Below are 22,435 nucleotides of genomic sequence, written 5' to 3'. Positions count from 1 at the left end.
TTTTACTGTCTACGGTGAAATCAAAAGCATGTCAGTTGGACAATTATCTGAAGTGTTCTAGAAATAGCGTGTTTAATTTGCTCTTTAGTTTTTTTTAACAAATTTTCCATCTAAAAAGTATAAGGACTATGAAGACAACAGTCCAAGGTAAGACTGATAAAATATTTCTTTCTGGAAAGGTTGTAATAAGCAATAAATAATGAGAGACGGCTTTGGAGGGACAGCATAGGGAAAAATCCAGTATATGTCATGAAGCCCGCCTGGAAACACCAGAGAGTACGCTCGTTATGGAAAAGAAAAATCCGAAGAAAACAGGAAAAAAATGATGTGGAAGTGATGTACTCCAGTCATTTCATCAAAAATGAAATAATTGCATGTTAATATGAGAATTTTGTATACTGAAGTGCAAGATATAGAGATAAAACAATATTTACTATCACTCAAATTGAATAAGTCTATAATAATTTAAGATAAATATCAGAAAACAATAAGTTACAATATATAAAAACATGTATTTACATTTCATACCCTTATTTTATACATGATGTTCAAAAGCAATGAAATGGAGTCTGTATACAGCTGCTGGATACCTAATGATCTGTTACAAGTCAGTTTCTCTTATCCCAAAGGAAAAAAAAATAGGCCAAACTCTAAAAAACAGAGATGGAAAGGGTCTCATGTCAACCAAAATATAAAAGGCCCTTGAAACAAAAATACAAAAGCCTTCACCTGTTTCCCCAAACCAATCCTCAATTACAAATTTACCTGAAGTTGGGAAGTCTCTGTCTACTGCTGCCTGTTCAGTTGAAAAATATCACGGTAAAAGTGGTGTTAGATTCCATTATTTCATTCCCTTGACAAGGCACAGTACATGGATGCGAAAGGAACAAGGTTGCTCAGTGCTTCCCACTAACAATTCCCATTTTACAAACATGGTTAAAAATATTTTCAAGCGACACGGGCTGATAAAACACAGAAAACCATTCAAAATTCAAAGCTGAACTTTGCCTTGGTCTTCTCTAGTTGGGTCAATGTAAACATTTTAGTTGAATCAAGACTGGAGTTTTTAAGAACATTGCCCCAAGAGACCCATTTAGTGCTTTAGTTTGTATTGCAAAGCGGGCTCAGAGGACATGAAGTGGGTTCATTTCAGTGATCAATAATACCTCTAGAACTACATCAAACGGTAGCTTAGTGGTCTTGAGATTAGCTTTATACTTAAGTAAGTTCCAGGAAAGAAGAGTTCTATTCTTGGCTAGATAACAAATCTCTCTCCAGAACATGCACATAGCCATTTCTGTGCTGTGTCCCCACACTTGTTTCCCCCCCCACCCCGATATTTTTGGTCTTGTTTTTCGGATCACATACAATCTGCTTGCTACTGCCACATGCGTGTAAAATGTTTAAAGTCTAATAGTGAAGTCCTAAATCAAGCATATTCTGTGAATTAAAAGTATTTTTCCGTTGCCCTTCTAGCTATGATGGCTACTACACAGAAGATGACCCAGTTTATGGCAATCTCAATCAAGATATTTTAGGTAAGCTTCACTTTGAGAACACGTGTCTGTTCCGAGGCTGTGATAAATGTGTAGTTAAAAACTGACTGACCAACGCTTTCTGTGTTTCTCAACACAGAATACCAGCTTGGGATAGAACTGCAAATCATCATACTGCACTACTCTTTTTAAGACCAGGTCTCATACTGAATTGGATTTTTTGCAGTCCAAATGATCCTGTTCAGCCAAATATCTCAAAACCAAGAGCTGTTCTTCATGTAAAGCTGCACCAGTTGAAATAACAGCTTGATCCATGCAGTTACAGCAATCTAAGACACATATTACTCCCTGCCCAAAGTCAATGCTCCCACACAAGCTGGTAGAAACAGACACAGACCAGTTCCCTGTTGTGGCTGTCCACAGATCATCAGCAATGTTGACAAATATGCTGGAACAAGTCTGAAAACTGTGAGGAAATAATCTGTTTTACTGATGGCTAAAATGAGATACGTGATGAAAAAATGACTTACACCAGATTTTTCAGAAAACTGGAAGTAGAGTCAGGAATACAATTTAATCACCAGCTGCTGCAACTCACAGCCTCTTTTGTGGCCCAGTATAAGTTTGCCCGTGCTGAAAAATACATTAATATGTGGTTACGCTCTAATTGCAAGATGTACCCCTAGCAGTCTAATATGACGCCCACTTAGTGAATAATGAGAAACTTTCCATCCATATGAACAGAAAATGCTTTTCATTTTCACAGTATGCATGTCTGAATTTCTTAGCTATTCGCCCTTCTGTTAATAGAGAAAGAGATCTGTGTGTGAATTCAAACCAAAACAAACTTCTACCAAAGTAAACTGGGGGAAGTTGGTTCTGTAACAGGGAGGATCTGTTAATTTGATCTTTTAAGACTCAGTAGTGTGCCTTAATAACTAAAACATTTTTCAACTTTGATAAACTATAGAGGAATGTTGTTACGAGCAGATGAAGTCCCAGCCTCAAAGGCCAGTTAACCAGCTACAGGTATCTCTAAGTTTAATTCTGGATTTCTGAATTAGGGTAATGTGGTCTGTCTCAGAATTTTTGTGTGTATGCCATGACAATATATAACAAAAATTTTCACACTGCTCCTCACGAAAATTACCATGCATTAGTGTCGTAGTTCATCAAGGAATTTAAGCACGGACTCGACCCTTTGTTCCATCTGGGACATTAATGAGGGAGCAGGAGAATTATAGACAGCTCATTTCCATCCATATGGCATAATAAAGCTCGGTCACAGGCATGCAGATCAGGCTGAATTGAGCCTACATCTAATGCCATGGCTTACGTAAAGAATTACTTGTATTTATTTTGGACATCATTCAAGTGAAAACACAAGCGGCATCACGTGATAATCATGAGTTTGACTGGCTCTCTCTTGCCCAACACAAAATCTATATGCCTTAAATAAATGCCTGGTTTTGTATCAATTTATATTTTGTTGAGATACCTGGATGCCTAAAAGCATGCAACCTTCAGCTGAAATTTGTCTGTAATTGAAGCATTTCTAGCATCGATTTCCTGAGTTGATTTCCAGCTTCTCTCTCAGGATACTTCCAGGTGGTGGAAAATTTTTTTTTTTTTTCTCTTTTAAATCTAGACATTTGCTTTATTATACTTCACAGAAACAGACTAACCTATGAAAATTCCAATATGAAAAATGTTTGATAATTTGGCCTGAAAAACACAGAGAAAAACAGGGGAAAGACACACGAGGCATACATTTCGCACTGCAAATGAGATCATATTTACAGACGAGAATCACCCATCTTTAGTTTTCTGCACAGACCAAGCCTATGAAAACTGTTACTAGTAACTGGATGATAATTAAAAACAAACAAACAAACAAAAACAGTAAGAAGAAAAAGAGATCAAATAATGTCTTACATCCCAAAGAACTTGGACCAATTATATAAAGTACCCTCAGTCCCACAGTGAATCTTTCCAATAATAGCTGCCACTACCCTGTGGAGGGGTTTTGATGGATAAAGATTTGTTGCTGAATTAGTCTGGCTCAAAGGAATCTCTAGGCCGCTTTGAGAAGCTGAGAACAGAATCTGCTGTGAGAAAGAGGAGCGTTCCTCAATCAGCGGGGTCCCAACATGGCGTGAATCATCTCCCCCCCCACTGCAGCGATGTAATACTGAATGCAGCAGTCTGATGGTGAAGTTTAAAGGCATTCCTAGCAGACCCGTAGTTCTAATGAAACTGGAAAACCAAACCAAAAATTTGTTAATAGACTTATTCTGTGGTAATTAGTTGTATGAGACTTCTCAGTAAATTCACCATGCTAGTTTTTGAGGTCATGGGAGAGAACGAAAGAAAGGCCGTTTTTTGAGACCAATGGAATGCCAAATTTGGAACAAAGTTTTAATACATGAATTCTTATAGTTGCCAGAAAGTCCTATACCTCTCTTAGGTTAAGATTTGTTAAGTAAATTGTAAGCTCAAATAACGTTTTCTGAGAATTCTGTTTAGTTGCATGGCCTACAAGATGCTGCTTGGATGGCGCAGATCTGCTTGCTGCAAGTGAGAAATCTCCAAGGAAATTTCGAATGCTGTATTTCCACTAGTATTAACAGCCAATGTTTCAATAAAGCAGATACTACACTGATAGATCTGAAACAGGACTTCAGTCCGGTAAGGGAAAACAATATCCAATAAATATGACAGCTAAAATGGAGTTAGAAATGTTGAGGAATAAATTTATGACAGTCTTACAGGCTGACTGCATTCGATTGGACTTGTAGATTTGTCTATGAAACAACCTGTGGCTATTGTGGGACAGTATGATGACATTGCTAGCAGACTGATATACCGACTGTTATGTATCAATTGTCACTCTGATCAAGAAAATGCAGGGAATGAATTTAAGTCTTAATAGGCCATGATCCTTTTGTCATATATGTAACATTTGTGAAATTTAATTCTGATTTTTTTTTTTATTTGTAATTTATGTCTTTGTAAATTGCACTAGCTGTTTTTTTTTTAACAGCACAGCTTTTGGCATGCATAAATGTAAATTGCTGCAGAACCTGCAAGTCTTTAACATCAGGTCTGTCACGGAGGCAACCCACAGGTCAATTTAAGGGACAACAAGGTCCAAAAACAACTTTTAGTAGACCGGCGAGGAACAGGGTTTTAGCACTCCAAAAGTGACTTAAATACAGGTTCGGATATCAGTTGAGGAAATTATTGAGAGGGGCGGTCCACAGAGTGCATGCACGTGGCTTCACTCAAAACAATGCCGGAGCCGTCCCTGAGTCCCGGAGGAATACACACTTGCCTGAACACGGTGCAGGATTATTTTTAAAGAGATACATGTACTCGTAGTGAGTACGGAAAGTGTGCACTCGCGATTCCGCGGGAGTAAATTTATAATACGCTCGCAGTCCTGCGAGAGTTATTTTACACGTGCAAATGTGCACGGAATCCTACACGTGCTTAGGTGGAAGCACGGGAGGAAAATACACTCGCGACTGTGCGAGGGGCTCTCGGCGGCCACTCGCGATTGTGCGAGGAAATAAAGTACTTGTGCAAATGTGCACGGAAAGAAAATACACCCGCGATTCTGCGAGGATTAATTTTACACGCGCTCATATGGAGCGCGGAAATTTATACGTGCATATGTGCACGAAAAGTATAAATATACTCGCAATCCTGCGAGAAGTTTACTTACACACGTGGCAGCAAGGCAAGCGGAGTCTCCATCCCAGGGAGGGTTCTCTCCTGGCGGCAGTGGCTAAGCTCGTACTCCGAGAGACCCCCACACAAAATGGGGCTGGGTCTCGACGAGAGGCCCATTTTTATCTGATCAGATCTGACTGTAGGCACTCTAGAAGCTACTCTGCACCCCCCACACTGGCTGTGGGTGCCCCTGAAGCCTCCAAACATCCCCCACACTGGGCGCGGCTCAGTGTGCCTTGGCACTCCCTTCTTCTAATGTCCCAGGAGCCAGGGTGCTCTGGGGCCAAACAAAAGAAGCTGTTAGCCTCAAGTAGCAGAGGAAGAGGGAGATGTGCCATACTGAACGAGGGAGGGGGGTTGCAATCTGCCACAAGGTCATAGGCCATACTTATATTTGGTCTGATCCTACATACTTGCAAAGTTTTTGTTGATGGTTCTGGGAAGTCTCATAAAGCTGTAGTGGTTTGGTGTGAAGATAATGACTGGCATCATTCTGTAAAAATTACTGAAGGTTCAACCCAATTAGCAGAATTTGGCACAGCTTTAAATTACTTAGAGCTTTTTAAGGCGGAACCTCTAAATTTGATTTGTGATTCTGAGTATGTAGTCAAGATCTAACGCATATTGCTAGTTTAAACTGGGTTTTTAAACTAACGAAGTCATGGGCTTTGAAAAAATGCAAACTATCTATCTACACAGACTCTTTTTTATAAAGGCATTTTAAAGAGAATATTTCAATTTAAACTTGTCTAATTTGTCTGTCTAACTGTAATTATATGAAGTGAATTACCTATTCAGGAGGAGTGTTGTGTTGTATTAAAAAAAATTATGTATGTAAGGAAATTCCTAGCCATTTTTGTTAAGCTAAATTTCAAAGTAGCTGACATGGTAATTTTCCACACTTTGATCTAAAATCAAAGCAGAAACTTTGATCTAAAATCAAAGCAGAAACCTGTGTAATTAAGGTGGTGTGGGGCGGGGCAGCCCGGCCTCGCGAGCGCTGGCAGGCAACCACCTCCCCCGGGTTGGCCGCCTCCCCCCCGCTCGCTGCGGGTGGGCGCGCCCCCCCCCACTCTTGCGAACTGGAGAAAAAAAAAAAAAAAAAAAAAAAGCCGCGGCTTGGGACCAGTGACCCCGCCCCGGCTCAGTGCTCTCTGAGGGTCAGAAGCAGCTCCCATTAGGACCCGGCAATGTGCCTCAGCACTGCTGCTTACTGAAAGTAGCTGCTAATATTACTTGCTATCAAAAAAATTTTTTACTGGCACTCCACTGCAGCTAAGTGGGGCATTATGGAGGTCATTAACGATTTTGATAAAGAGTCAATAACAGGAAACCACTTGATAAAGACCCACCCCCAGAACAAAAGGTCCAAGAGATATTTTCTGCTCAGAACCTTCTGAGCTAGTTCAACATGTTAACTATGAAAGCCCAGTTCCAAAAGGACCGAGATCTGTTTTTGTGTTTTCTTGCAGGGCGAAGGAAGATGACAGGGTGGAAGAGAAGTACAGATGCGTGTGACGGGGTGGAAAAAGATCCTCCTAACTCCAGCAAGGGATGGAAGAGCATCCAGATGCCTTGGAAACAACACCAACAATGACAGGGTGGAAGAGGATCCAGCTAACAACACCAAGCCATTCAGAAGGAAGGCAGCCACAGGAATGGAAACACTAACGAACTGTGACTGATGCTGGGACTCAATAATTACCTTGGGCAATTGTTGATTGTTGTAATTACTTCAATTCTATTTTTGATTGTTATTAATAACTGTTTGGAGGGGTAAGTCAACATATGTTATATGGTGATCCACAGTGGACATTAAGGCTCACTGGCAGAAGTGTCCTCTTTTTACTTTGGAGGCAAGAGGTAACTGTCATACCACTCCAGAGTTCTGTCAGACCATGACTGTAGTCACAGGGTGGGATTGTGGCAGATGGCAACCCCCCTCCCTCTTTTAATATGGCACATCTTCCCCTTTCTCTGCTATTTGAGGCTAACAGCTTCTTTTGTTTGGCCCAGAGCACCCTGGCTCCTGGGACATTAGCAGAAGGGAATGCCAAGGCACACTGGGCCGCGCCCAGTGTGGGGGATGTTTGAGGGCTTCAGGGGCACCCACACTCAGTGTGGGGGGTGCAGAGAAGCTTATACAATGCCTACAGTCAGGTCTGATCAGATAACAAAACGGGACTCTCGTCGAGACTCCGCCCATTGCCGCGGGTCTCTTGGAGCACGAGCTTAGCCACTGCCGCCACGAGAGCCCCCCTCCCCGGGATGGAGACTCCGCTTGCCTCGCCGCCACGGTGTAAGTAGAACTTCTCGCAGGATTGCGAGTATATTTTCTTTCCGTGCACACTTGCACAAGTACTTTATTTCCTCGCACAATCGCGAGTGGCCGCCGAGAGCCCCTCGCACAATCGCGAGTATATTTTCCTCCCGTGCTTCCACATAAGCACGTGTAGGATTCCGTGCACATTTGCACGTGTAAAATAACTCTCGCAGGACTGCGAGCGTATTATAAATTTACTCTCGCGACATCGCGAGTGCACACTTTCCGTACTCACTGCGAGTACGTGTATCTCTATAAAAATAATCCCACACCGTGCTTAGGCAAGTGTGTACTCCTCCGGGACTCGGGGACGGCTCCGGCACTGTTTTGGTGAAGCCACGTGCATGCACTCTGTGGACCTCCTGTTGTATTAGTGGCTGCCCCTCTCAATAATTTCCTCCACTGATATCCAAACCTGTATTTAAGTCACATTCGGAGTGCTAAAACCCTGTGCCTCGCTGGTCTAATAAAAGTTGGTTTTGGACCTTGTGGTCCCTAAAATTGATCTGTGGGTTGCTCTGTGACACACCTCTTATAATATGCTATTCACTGAATACTTAAACCTTATAAATACAATCTATCAATACAATCTAATTAATCACTACTACTATATATATATACATATGTACATATATACACAGGAGTAATTAATCAGTGGACCATCCTTTAAAAAGTTCATTAAGTTCATTTTGTCACGACAGTCTCCCAGGGCAGGAAAAATGGTACAAGTGCATCTCATGACCACTGTTTGTGGGTTAAAGACATCAACTTCGAAGAAGTTGTCAGGCGCCACTCAAAGAAGCTAGCTTTGGTTTCATCATCACTGTCTTGATCTGAAAGACACTTATTAAACACTGTTAGTATGGCAATTCACATCATGCAGTTCAGTATTGCATATTTTCACCTAAACTCAAATCCCCTTGAGGTACACACCGAACTTCTCCATCCTTAAGCATCACCCACCAGGTGCTGCCAGGTCCCTGGGCAAAAACAATCCCGCGAACGGGCTTGCTTTTGCCTGAAGCAGGAGTAACCCAGACTGCCTTTCCTAACATATTTTTCATGTGTACTACAGGGACTTTATCTCCTTCTACAGTCCGTAGAATTTCTGATTGGGCAGGCCTGGCTCGATTGGTTGATCCCCTGGTGTTGACCAACCAAGTGGCTTTTGCTAAATGTGAATCCCAGTTTTTAAAGGTTCCACCACCAAGTGCCTTTAGTGTAGTTTTTAGCAAACCATTGTACCTTTCAGTTTTCCCAGAGGCTGGTGCATGATATGGAATATGATATACCCACTCAATACCATGTTCTTTGGCCCAATTGTCTATAATACTGTTTTTGAAATGAGTACCGTTGTCTGATTCAGTTCTATCTGGCTTACCGTGTCGCCAAAGGACTTGCTTTTCAAGGCCCAATATAGTATTTTGGGCTGTAGCATGAGGTACGGCATATGTTTCCAACCATGCAGTGGTTGCTTCCACCATTGTAAGTACATAACGCTTACCTTGATGTGTTTGTGGAAGCGTAATATAATCAGTCTGCCAAGCTTCTCCATACTTATACTTTAACCATCGCCCCCCATACCATACAGGCTTTAACCGTTTCGCTTGTTTGATTTCGGCGCAAGTCTCACATTCATGAATAATCTGTGAAATAGTGTCCATAGTTAAATCCACCCCTCGATCGTGAGCCCATTTACATGTTGAATCTCTACCTTGATGCCCTGAAGCATCATGGGCCCACCGAGCTAGGAAAAGTTCACCTTTATGTTGCTAGTCCAAGTCCACCTCAGCTACTTTAATCCTTTAATCTTAGCAGCTTGATCTGCTTGTTGGTTGTTTAGATATTCCTCAGTGGCTCGACTTTCAGGCACATGAGCATCTACATGGCGAACTTTTACAGGCAGGCTCTCTAGCCGAGCAGCAATGTCTTGCCACAGTGTGGCAGCCCAAATGGGTTTACCTCTGCACTGCCAGTTGGTTTTCTTCCATTGCTGTAGCCACCACAAGGCATTTGCTACCATCCATGAATCAGTATAAAGTATTGGCCACTTCTCTCGTTCAGCAATGTCCAAAGCCAGCTGGATGGCTTTCACTTCTGCAAATTGACTAGATTCACCTTGTCCTTCAGTGGCTTCTGTAACTTGTTGTGTGGGACTCCACACAGCAGCTTTCCACCTTCGATGTTTTCCTACAAGACGACAGGATCCATCTGTGAACAGTGCATACTGCTTATCAGCCTCTGAAAGCGTATTATACGGTGGTGCTTCTTCAGCACGTTTTACTTACTCCTCATCTGGAGACATCCCAAAGTCTTTGCTTTCTGTCCAGTCTGTAATCACTTCTAAGATCCCTGGGCAACTGGGATTTCCAATTCGAGCTCGTTGCGTGATCAATGCGATCCATTTACTCCACGTAACTTCGGTTGCATGATGTGGAGAGGGAACCGTCCCTTTGAACATCCAGCTCAGCACCGGCAGACAAGGTGCCAGGAGGAGCTGTGCTTCAGTGCCGATCCCTTCTGAAGCAGCTCGAACTCGTTCGTATGCTGCTAGTATCGCTTTTTCAGTTGGAGTATAGTTGGCCTCAGATCCTTTGTATCCTTGACTCCAGAAACCTAAGGGTCGACCTCGGGTTTTTCCTGGTGCTTTCTGCCAGAGGCTCCAGGTAAGTCCATTATCTCCGGCTGTGGTGTAGAGCACATTTTTAACATCTAGTCCAGTCCAAACTGGTCCAAGGGCCACCACATGAGTTATCTCACGCTTAATTTGTTCAAAGGCTTGTCGTTGTTCTGGGCCCCACTCAAATTGGTTCTTTTTACGAGTCACTCGATAGAGAGGGCTCACAATCTGGCTGTAGTCAGGAATATGCATTCTCCAAAAACCTACAAGGCCCAAGAAAGTCTGTGTCTCCTTTTTATTAGTAGGTGGAGACATTGCTACAATTTTGTTGATCTCATCCATTGGGATCTGACGATGGCCATCTTGCCATTTTATTCCTAAAAACTGGATCTCTCGTGCAGGTCCCTTGACCTTGCTTCGTTTTATGGCAAAACCAGCATCCAAAAGAATCTGAATTATTCTCTCACCTTTCTCAAAGACTTCTTTCTCTGTGTCGCCCCATACGATGATGTCATCAATATATTGCAAGTGTTCTGGAGCTTTACCTTGTTCCAGCGTGGTCTGGATCAGTCCATGGCAGATGGTAGGACTGTGTTTCCACCCCTGGGGCAAGCGATTCCACGTGTACTGAATGCCTCTCCAGGTGAAAGCAAACTGCGGCCTGCACTCTGCTGCTACAGGAATAGAAAAAAATGCATTAGCAATGTCAATTGTGGCATACCACTTAGCTGCCTTTGACTCCGGTTCAAATTGCAATTCTAACATGTCAGGCACAGCAGCACTCAGTGGTGGTGTAACTTCATTCAGGCCATGATAGTCTACAGTTAGTCTCCACTCGTTACTAGACTTATGCACTGGCCAGATTGGGCTGTTAAAAGGTGAGCGAGTCTTACTGATCACACCCTGGCTTTCCAATTGACAGATCAACTTCTGGATAGGAATCAAAGAGTCTTGATTGGTGCGATATTGCCAGCGATGCACTGTTGTGGTAGCAATTGGCACCTGCTGATCGTCAACCATCAGCAGTCCTACAACAGAAGGATCATCTGACAGACCAGGCAAATCAGACAGCTGTTCAGTTTTTTCAGTGTCCACAGCTGCTATACCAAATGCCCACCTATACCCTTTTGGGTCCTTAAAATACCCTCTCCTGAGGTAGTCTATGCCAAGGATGCACGGAGCATCTGGACCAGTCACAATGGGATGCTTTTGCCAGTTTTTTCCAATTAGGCTCATTTCAGCCTCTACAACAGTCAGTTCCTGGGATCCCCCAGTCACTCCAACAACATTAATGGATTGCGTTCCTTTATAAATAGAAGGAATTATTGTGCACTGAGCACCAGTGTCCACTAAAGCTTTGTACTCATGGGGGTGTGTTGTACCAGGCCATTGTATTTGTACAGTCCAATATACTCTGTTATCCCTTTCCTGCATCTGGTTGGAGGCAGGGCACCTCTAATTTCTGTTTTGCACAGTCTCTGGGTGTGAATTAGAGGTTCCTTCAAGAGCATCACAATCTCTTCTGCCCCTTTTGTAAACTGGAGTAGCCACCTTCCTAGGAGTTTTCCCTTTTATTTCATGTACTCGTTCTTGAAGTTCTGAGGTAGGTCTTCCATGCCACTTATTCTTGATTTCTCCCTGCTCATGTAGGAAGAACCACAGTGAACCTCTTTTTGTGGGCTGCCTCTGTCCTCTCTCTCTCGATTGGAAATGCCTTCTCCTAATAGCTGAAACATAGGTTTGTACAGGTTGTGAATGCTATGTGTCTTCTCTGAGTTCTTTGATTTCTTGCAACAGCTTTTCAAACCGGTCATCAGATTTTTCACACAGTTTCTCCACAGCAGACACACAAGCCCGTAGAGAACCAGCAAGGCTGTCCTCAAAGTTCCGGAGCTGCTCAATCACTTCAGTAATATTTTGTACACCTCCAGCTGTCCAGACCATTCCTGCCAATGACTTAGCATATGCAGGTGGTGCACTTTGTACAAATCTGCACCACAGAGGTCATGTACAATTGATTCTATCTGGGTCTGTCCCCTCTTGGCTGTTTGGTCCAAAATAGATGATCTTTCGCACAGCTAATTCTCTCAGGAACAGGATACCTCTCTCCATAGTATTCCGTTTCCCTAACTTGGATATACAGTCTTCCTTGTAGGGAAATCTTACTTTCATAGCTGCCAGGAGTCGGGTCCAGAGGGTAGTGGCTTTAGACTCTCTTGAAATTGCCTTATCAATGTGGAATCTCTTGACAGAGATCCCAGCTGCCTGGCTTCACCACCTTCCAATTCAATTGTTTCTGCCCCATTGTCCCAGCATCGGAGCAGCCAGGTTAAAATATTCTCGCCTTCATGACGACTAAAGTCTTCTCGCAGATCTCTCAGCTCACCTGGAGAAAAGGACCGAGTGGTGGTCACTTCATCTCCTCCCTGTGCTGATGATGCCCCTTGGGTTGATGTTGGTCCTGTGCCATCACCTGTTGCACGGGTAGTCTTTCTAGTGACTTTCTTACAACCGGCAACTGATGCTGATATGGGTTCACCATCATTTGATTCATTTCCAGAGTCTGAATGACTGTCACAGTGATTGCTGTGGTTACAGCAGCAACAGTGACCAATGTGTGAAGAAGAGGGGGCTGCCTTCTTAGCCTTTGAGGCTGGAGAAGTAATGTTATCTGCAGCGACCTTGGCAGAGGAACGCTGCGGAGGAGCTGTAGCTTCAGCCTGTGAAGCCGCGATTGGGGGGGCAGTGGCTGCAGCGGCAGCTTTCTGTGTTTTGCTCTTTCTCGAGTGGCTAGGAGTGCTTTTTGCTAAAGCTTCCGAAGACGCACCACAAATCTCAGGACAAAAAAGAGACGCAAACCTCCTGTTGAACCCCATTTCTCTTAACAGTAACAGAAACTGACACACATTCAGCAAACCAGATAACACCATCACAGTTCTATCAAAACTCCAAGGATATTCAAAGCTCTCTAAAACATTTGAGAACTGTCCTAGCGAAAAAACGAAAGTATTGTTAGTCAGCCTTTCTAAAGATTCGCTTGACCAATTAGCAAACACAGAGCCATACTGCTCTTTAATCTCTCCCAGAGGCTTTTCAAGGTAAAGCAGAAATTAGTAGAAATACATTAGCGGATGCAGTATAATGAAATAGACCAGTGACAAACCAAACAGTATCATCATGACCATTGTCCAGTTCCTTGTTGTTATATGATGAATACTTCGATTTAAAAAGAAGGCCCAACACAGATATGGAATCAGTGAGCACAATGTAGAAAATAACTGATACAACTTATGCCATAACATCTTTAAATCAGTGTAATTCACTTTGCCTTAATACAACTAAATAATATCCAAAGCAAACAGATCTGCGAGTATCACAACTCTATGAGTTGGCACCGTGCCAAGAAAATTGAAAGGTACGTCAGAGCAGTAGAAAAGACAAAAATCTTCAAATTTACCCCTTTCTCTTGCTCCACGTTGGGCGCCAATTATCTGTCGAGGGTTAAGATTGCGGGGTGACAATAAAACCCTGGCAGATGTATTGTTAACCTCCTCTCCCCCCGCCACTTCCCCCTTTTTGCCCCTCCCACTCCCCCCTTCCCACTCAGGACAGGCAATCGGGAGAGAAAGAAGGACAGAGAGAAGAGAGTTGGAAAAATTAACAATGTTTTACTAATGCTACTAATAAGAATAGAGAAAATAATACAAAATATACAAAACCAATCTTGAAAGTCTCAGCAACTGCAGAGCCGGCAACCGAAGTCCTGAATTACACTCTGCAGCCAACTGGAGCTGGATTCAGTCTGTCACTAGGCCTCAGTTCGCAGGGACGACTAGCAAGGTCGTCTCCTAATGTCGGCCGTAAGCAGTAGGGAAAAAAGCAAAGGCAAAAGGGACAAGATCCTCGTGATCTCTCACTTTTATATGAAGTATTCACGTGAATGGATTGTTATACACAGTTGGTCAGTTTCTTGGTCACCGGTTTCTCGTTGCCCCTCTCGTGAGATGTCCATCCATGCTTATCAATAAGTTTGCATTCCATTGCTAGGTTTACCAAAACATGTGTCTGGTTCTCCAGGAAAATGCAGTTAATATGAAGGCTTTAGCTGACAGGCAAAATTCACTGAAAGAGAAACTTGTTTTTAACAAAACCAGGACAATTCAATAAAATTTTAAGAAAATGGCAGGAGGAAGTACTTGAGGTAGCTATTAATGTAGTCCTATTATGCAGTTTGTAGTAATGTTTCTTTTTCCTTCATATATAATATCTATAGGAATAAATCCAAATCTCGCTGTGCCATATCATATTTGCAAGAGGTATTAATCAATTAATTCAACATCTGCCTTAAATTAGGGGTTTAGGATAAATTGGTTAAGACTGTCAGATGAGACAGACTAAAATAGATGACCATTTACCAGTGCAAAGCACCACTAGTAAACCTGGAAAAAATAAATATTTTTTTTTTTTTTTACATCCTGGCTGATGGGAATGTGTACTTTTGGATCTCATCAGAATATTGTCATTGAAGTTAACAAGCACTGAATCAATTTATCTTGGTTCAGGGGTAATCAGCTCTTCAATTCCAGAGGGCTTACTCGTTTCATCATTAGATTTTTTTCTTTTTTCCTGCAAAATAATGCTACAGTAATTAAAGTATCTTTGCAGTCTCAGCACTTGCTGTCTTTGCCAGACTAAAGCCATTACTGTTGTGTGATCTGTATTTTTTTATTCTGAGTACTTACATTGAACAAGCAGTTACTTCTTTTACTATTTCCTGAACTCCCTCGTAAGAACTCAACAGTGAATTTATTCTAAATCTCAGTGTTTCTGCCGTAACTGCCAAAAGTCACCTTGTTGCTACGTTCCTAATATCTGCCTAAAAAGCTAAGTTATGTGGTGTGCCTTGGTAGTTAACACAGAAGCTGTTTTGAACCCCACAGAGTGAGGGGACAAGGGGTAAAATTCAGTCTTGGGAAACAAGAGAGTATCTAATGGAGAGAGTAAAGGGGCTGTATTTCCCTTTCCTTTTCCACTCCTGGGTAATACCTTGTGCATCATCTACTAATCCTTGCTGCACAACTTTACAGACTAAATACATTAAGGACTGTAAGAGGAATTATCTGTCTTAGCCTGGGCCAAGGTAGCTAAAGCTTACATCGTTGTAGCGATTTTAACAGCAATAGTATGACAAGAAGTAAGTGATCAGGTAACTTTTAACATGTATAGTATTTGTGGCTTTTCTGATCAGGCCGTGGGAAACCTGATGGAAACGGAATTATTATTTAGGAAGTGCCTAGTTGTGAGATGTACCAAAGTAAACAAAGGCATCCATTAATTACTATTCTAATATTCTTCTGATGTTTCTTCTTTTCCTGTTTCTAATTGCAGTGTAACAGAGGAAGTGAAAGGAATGCAGGTAAAGTGTTTAAGAAAATAAGTGCCATAGATTATCTTATCCAAAGAGTCTTGACTTAATAGAAGACATCCTGCTTTTATGCCAAACTCTCTAGGATACTCACTGTTTTTTGTGGGGGGAACCACACAAAACCAATAATATTCATAATTAAAAGCTTCAGTAAATACATTATAATTGATATTGCTGCCATCACAAGTTGTTTAAAATAATCTCACCTGATCAATTAAACAGATAGCTTGTTGTTGTATATGTCAGTTTCGGCAGATGTTCATTGAATCTAAAAATTCCAGCCCTAAGTTACATGGATGTTCAAGTGGAGAGATTTGGAAGTTGCTAACTTTTTGAAATAATTAGATAAGCAGGCATATCAAAAAATGAGTGTTAAAAGAATCTCATTAAGTTGCATGATGAACTATCAAAAATTTAGCAGAGTATTCTGTATACTGAATGAATCAGGCTGCCTGCCGGAAAAGGTTCATTAGAGACCAAGTATTACGATGAAAGTCAAATCAAAACTGCACAGCTAAGTGTAATTCTGATACTACTTAGGGAGATGTATGCCATATGAAGATTTTCTCATTGTTCTGAAAAGGTCCTGTATGTTCCAATAAAATACAAGTTTTTACTGGAATAAATGATTGGGGGGGAAAGCTGATGTGTAGTACAGCACAGATATTTTGGGCTTTATTTTCTTAAGGCTTTGCAGTCTTTTTTTTTCTTTTTTTTGGTGTTGCTTATTTCATGACATTCATCTAAGAAACCCTTAGCTGAACATCTGAGGACAAAACACAATCTAGTGTCTCTGTCTCTCTATAATCCTACCAAAAAGGTTTTCCACACAGGCTTCAGGTATACTTTGAATCAGCGTATGATTAAAACGTTGAGCTGGGAAGGGTCTGATATAAAAAGATTCTGATGGTCCAGACCTTTGCCTCCATCTTTTAGAAAATATATGCCGAAGGGTCTGAAAACTACAAAAAATGACTGGTTACAATCTGTGGTAAAACTCGGAAATTAAGCATCCAGCAGTTAGGTTTTTTAAAAGATACAGTGTTGGAAGTCTTTCAGAAGTAAGTTTTTGTGAATCTTTGTGTGTTGACCTAAGGTCTGAACACCTTAGAAGTTCTTGAAGGAATTGACTTGGAGTTTATTTAATGCTATGAAGACTTGATCTAATTAATTTTAAATGTACTGCATCACAAATAAGGTAGAAAAGCAAAAAAACCTGATGTCTGTCTTATTTTCTCCAACTTTGAATATAATTTGAGCAAAGTCTTTATTATTTAGTTATGTTTTAAGTTATGGTAGGGAAGATATATTTAACTGAATATTGAAGGCGTTAACAGCTTTTGTTATGAGGAAAAACTTGCTTTTACAGATTAGTATTTATACCTGTATATTTATATATGCTATAAAAGATGGAATCTCATAGATTTTGTTCAATTTAAGAAAATCATATATTGTATTGACTTTTTTTATTTGAAATGCAAAAGTAAATGGAGTGAGCATTTGAAATGGCTGATTATGGTTGACTATGGATTATTAAAGCTACGGTGCACATTTCACCTGTTCTTCCATATTCTTAAGTGGGCCTGATATGTATTTTCATTTAGGATACATGAAGTTCTATTCTATTAAGTGTGAACATTTAAAATATCTTTATGAGATCCAAATACTTATTAGTGAACCCTTTGTTTAGTGACAGTCTTGAGTCGGGTAAACATAGCTGCTTAAGCACATGTACTATTTTTATTATTTAAGTCACATGCATTCAATCATGCTGTATTTGACTAGAACATTGTTCTGTCACTTATCTGCTCTTTGTATCAGTCCTATGTAAGTTCTCCATTTGCAAAATGTCAATGTTAAATATTTTTCCAAGTAAGAGTATATACAAATGACCAATTAATGAGTTCGGGTATAATATTGGTCTGTGTCTTATCAAATTGAAATAGAATTATTTTGTTCCTCCTGTGCATGCTAAGAAATGTCAAAGCAAGATAACAGTGATTTTGAGGATGGACATTCAACGGGACATCAGGTATGGGCACCACATTCCGTCTACTGTTACAAACCCTCTTTAGGAAAAGTATTTATGTACTCAAAAGTTGAGAAAATAATCATGAACAGGTGATCCTGTACTATACCTACAGATTTTTAAAGGCCTGCTCATTGCTAAATTGAATCACTTTGTTCTCCTTAAGTAAGAACTTCTGAAAAAAAAAAAAAAAAAAAATGAGGGCTTAAAGTATTTTGCTGCAGTTCCACTGCAGCTCTTCAAATTTTTAGATACCTTATTAAACAATTGTTTTGTAGTTCCCCGCATGTAGTTGCATTATTTTAGGAAACATGTGTCTTTACTTGCTAGGTACGCAAAATCATAGAATCATTTTGGTTGGAAAAGACCCTCGAGATCATTGTGTCCAACCATTAACCTAACTCTGTCACTAAACCATGTCCTTAAGAAGTTCATCTACACATCTTTTGAATGCTTCCGGGAATGGTGACTCCACCACTTCCCTGGGCAGCCTGACAACCCTTTCTGTGAAGAATTTTTTCCTAATATCCAACCTAAACCTCCCCTGGGACAACTTGAGGCCATTTCCTCTTGTCCTATCACTTGTTACCTGGGAGAAGAGACCAACACACTCCATGCAACAGCCTCCTTTCAGGGTTGTAGAGAGCGATAAGGTCTCCCCTCAGCCTCCTTTTCTCCAGGCTAAACAGCCCCAGTTCCCTCAGCCGCTCCTCATCAGACTTGTGCTCCAGACCCCTCGCCAGCTTCGTCACCCTCCTCTGCACTCTCTCTAGCACCTCAATGTTTTTCTTGTAGTGAGGGGCCCAAAACTGAGCACAGTATTCAAGGTGGGGCCTCACCAGTGCTGAATACAACAGACTGGTTAATATAGCTTATGCTACCAGGTCTTAAAATTCCTTTAATGTTCTTTTAAGGAATCTCCTGAGACCTCTGGTGTGAATACATCTGATACAGGTGGGTGTTTTCATTTACTTTTTAGATATTTTTTTTTTTGCTTTTTGAAACTTGTATTACTCATGATCTTTTTATTCTTGTGCATATGAATACTTGCTATTTTGCATAAATTAAACTATGGCTAGGCGGTTACCAGCATGTAATGATGAACAAAGCAGCTGCAACAAAATATGGTTAGCTGGTGTTTAAATACTCTGGTATATATTAGGTACTTCACACACATAGCTGTCACCAAGGCAGATGATTGCTTCCTTCTTGAGGGAAAACAGAAAATAGCAATCATCTGAAATTTGTCCTCCTGTCATTTGAGAGTGTAATTTCAAATATGTATTTGAATGATAAAATAATTTCTGCAAAGTTAGAAAATGTAACCTTGTGTTTTCTCAACCCGTGTAGTGAAATACAGGAAACGAATTTCAGAGGCGTCTGTAGCTTAGCTTCTTTAAGTGTCCTTTGTGTCTTTTGCACTCATGGGATAAATGAGTGATGCAGTTCAGACTCTGGTAGCTTCATAGCAGTGTGCGATAATATGATTATCCACTCCTCCTCCTCCTCCTCCTCCTCTTGTAAATGTTCTATGAAGAGACTGGAGAGCATTTATTTTTTTGTGTTTGCGTTTGGGTTTTTTTAATATACAAAAGGTTAGCAATAGGACATGCCAACTCTTAATAAAAAAGAGTATTTCTAGCTGCTTTAGCTAAAATATTAGTTTTAGCAGGTTTTTTCCATCTTTAGTATTCATTCAGAGACACTTCTTAGCGAAGGCAGTGTTTCTTCCAGGTTTTATACAGTACTTTTGTTCTGAAAGTATGCAAAGCCTATCAACAGCAGGTACAAATAAACCAAACAGCTCTCACCTGTACATGAAAGTATTGGTCTTCCCTTAATTGGGAAAATTATTAGGTCTACCTCCTTTGGTTTCACAGGAAGTAGCACAGCAAATTATAGTGATATCTGAACAATTCCCTGTATCTGTTAGGGTAGTATCACAGAATAATTAATTTGGAGAGAAAGGGGAAAGTTCAATCTGCGTTGTATATTTATCTAAGTGTATTTAACTTCAGAAGATTGTATCAAAGTCAAAAGTTAATAATTACAGTTACCTCCCTACTAATATGTTCAACTCTTCTGTAAGATATCTCTTTTAGGTAGTGATATCTCTTTTAGATAACATTGTATTGAGTGCATTTCCAGTGAAATAACTTCCTGTATTATTGGTCAAATTTTTCAGAGAGAAAGGTGGAAGTTTTCATTTTTTCTCTCTCTCCTGCACTTGAGCAACAAAGGTGTTCCCGAATTTCCCTTTTGACCCTTAAAAACACTTCAGGGCTCCCTGGAGCAGATACTTGATTTTTTTTTTCTGTTTTGTGCCGTGCCGTGATCCTCTGCTAATAACGTTCTAGTGATTTGAAGTATGATTGACAATACATTGAAAACATATTTAAAATTACACTTCTGTGATGTTTCACACCTAGAAGGATATTCAGTTTGTATGCAGATCAACTTGTCGTATGATACAACCTATTTCTAAGAACTTGTAATTGACATGATGGAGTCAACCATTCTTGGACACTTGAGTTACCTTTATACAAGAACCTCTCATTTCTATAGCAGTCTAGTAATTTCTGACTGTTTAGGGAGCAGTGTGCCAGATTTGTGGCCAGTTCTACTGGATAAAGAATACTGAATGGCAGAAAGCGAGTATCAGCTGTTAGAGCAGCAATTGGAGGCTGAAACTTTTCCAGATGATAACATTAACATTTTCACTGCTTCCTCCACTATTGATGCTTGGTAACTGGTTTCCTGTGGATAAAGTGATACTTTGTTTTAGTCATGTGGGAAGAAACTTTGATAATCTGACAAGTATGGGTTTCAGTTCTAATAAAACAATTCTGCTGGGGTCAGGTAAACTGTCAAAGACGACCCTCCGTTTGCTCAACATTTTCACCAGATGATGTGAAATTGTGTTGTTTCCCACAAAGATACAGTTTCTTTCATATGTGTCTTTATTTTAGCTCTATGGCAGCAGGTGTCCACAAAGCTTTAGGTGACGACTGCAGTGACAGGGGACAAAAATGGAAGATGGGATAAGTTGGAATATATTTTCATTCGCTTTTTGATAATTTAGGGATAGTGTCAAGAGGCAGCGATGTCGTAGGTATCATAACCAGATCTTTCACTCTTTTTTTCCATTTTCAGGGGTATTCTCCTTTCCCCTTTCCCTCCCTGTGATGAACACAATCATGGGACAACGATATAACAGCCAGGGAATTTCAGAAATGAGAACTTAGAATGCAGCTACATGTTTTCTGATCATGAAAGACTAAGGCTTTAGCTAGTGATGAATTGGAAGGTCTGATACACCTAGCAAAGAAATGCTTTATTGTGTTTCATTCACAAACATACCACATAGAATACCTAAAAATTAAGTTGGAAGATTTGGACTTGCTTTTTAATATTATTAAGTCTGTCTTATTTCTTGCCTTGGCAGTTCTAAGGCAGTCTTGACAAGAAGCAACTAGGAAAAGGAAGAATAGTAGAAGGTCCTCACTGTCTTTGTTGGGAAATTTAGGAATGTAGTAGGAAATAAGTGGGAACAATAGCTTAATTAATAGTGAATCTTGCCGTTCAGTACTTAGAAAATATTTCCCATCTGAAATTGTTAGCGTAAATCTTGAAGAACTGGTTGCAAACAAGTTATCTCCACTCTTTGTTCCACTCATGCCACTTAGGACTCTATAAGCCATGCTTTTAAAATTGACTTGAAATGGAAAGGCAATACAGATAAACAGTTTTAGTGTAGAAAAGAGTTTTCTAAAATGAAACCTGTTAGCAAATGAGTCATACAGGGTGTGTTTAAAAACATTTCTGGTTTGGTTTTGAGTTCAACTAGGTTTTATGTAGTATTTATTTTCAAATTGTAGGTGAAGAAAGTGATACCGATACAGTTTCAGTAAGAAGAAAATTTCAAGACATTCACTTACAGGTAAAAATTTCTGATGTCTAACGCAACGGAATAATTTTATGTTCAATAGACATGATTGAATTATTTGAATAGCTTACATATGCCTGTGGTGTTGATGCAGTCAGCAGAAGACTCCATGTAGCCTGCATTTTAATGCGTATTTTCAGCAAGTATAACAAGAGAGAGGTTCAATAAATAATGTCATGAAGGCCAATATGAAGAAATATTTTGTCTTGGTATTATTAGTATACCAGAGAAAGCAATACAATGTATTGCATAGAACAGGCAACTCTGAGAAAGGCTACGATAGGTATGGAAAAAGAATAACCAGATGAATCACAAAATGAAAAAACTTATAAAAATATGGTCATTCACCTGAGAGCCTAACATAAACAGGTAACATGGTGTTTTGTTTTAAAAAAATAAATAAATAAATCTGAGATAATGGCTACCATAACAAAAGCAGACTGGAATATCCTGCTGTTGTTTCCCAAACTAGACTATGGGCTACCCAGAGTAGTTACACTGATGCAGAAAAGTACAACACACATTGTGTGTGTGCAGCCATACTAATCCTGTGTTCTGCTTGCTCAAATACCAATTACGAAAACTGAATTTACTGTCCTTGCTTGTTCAGCATAGTGCTAGGCATTGTCATGTCTCTGACAGCAACTAATACAAACCGCTTCAGAAAGCAAGAGTTTCACTAATGGAAAACATTTGCCGTTTATCACCAAATGCTTTTAGATTTTACATAGAGGTGAATTACAGAGTAGGCCTTAATTTGTATATGAACTCAGGGAATATTAATAATATATACATAAAGATTTGCAGCTGTAATTACCAGTGATTTGTAACCTAACACTAGGACTCTTTTTTTTTCTTTGT

General features: G+C 40.3%; 1 long non-coding RNA gene across 1 annotated transcript in view; it reads left to right on the top strand.

Annotated features, from left to right (window-relative positions):
* The window catches only part of LOC135577521 (uncharacterized), a 71,195-nt gene extending 49,605 nt beyond the window's left edge, over positions 1-21,590 (top strand). The window contains exon 4 of the long non-coding RNA XR_010469303.1: positions 21,507-21,590. This is a non-coding gene — a long non-coding RNA (uncharacterized LOC135577521). The remainder of the gene's footprint in view (positions 1-21,506) is intronic.
* The last annotated feature ends 845 nt before the right edge of the window (positions 21,591-22,435 follow it).

Source organism: Columba livia (genome assembly GCF_036013475.1).
Source record: "Columba livia isolate bColLiv1 breed racing homer chromosome W unlocalized genomic scaffold, bColLiv1.pat.W.v2 SUPER_W_unloc_5, whole genome shotgun sequence".
NCBI classification, from domain to species: domain Eukaryota; kingdom Metazoa; phylum Chordata; class Aves; order Columbiformes; family Columbidae; genus Columba; species Columba livia.
Note: the sequence above shows the minus strand (reverse complement) of the source record. Positions and strands in the feature narration are given on the sequence as shown.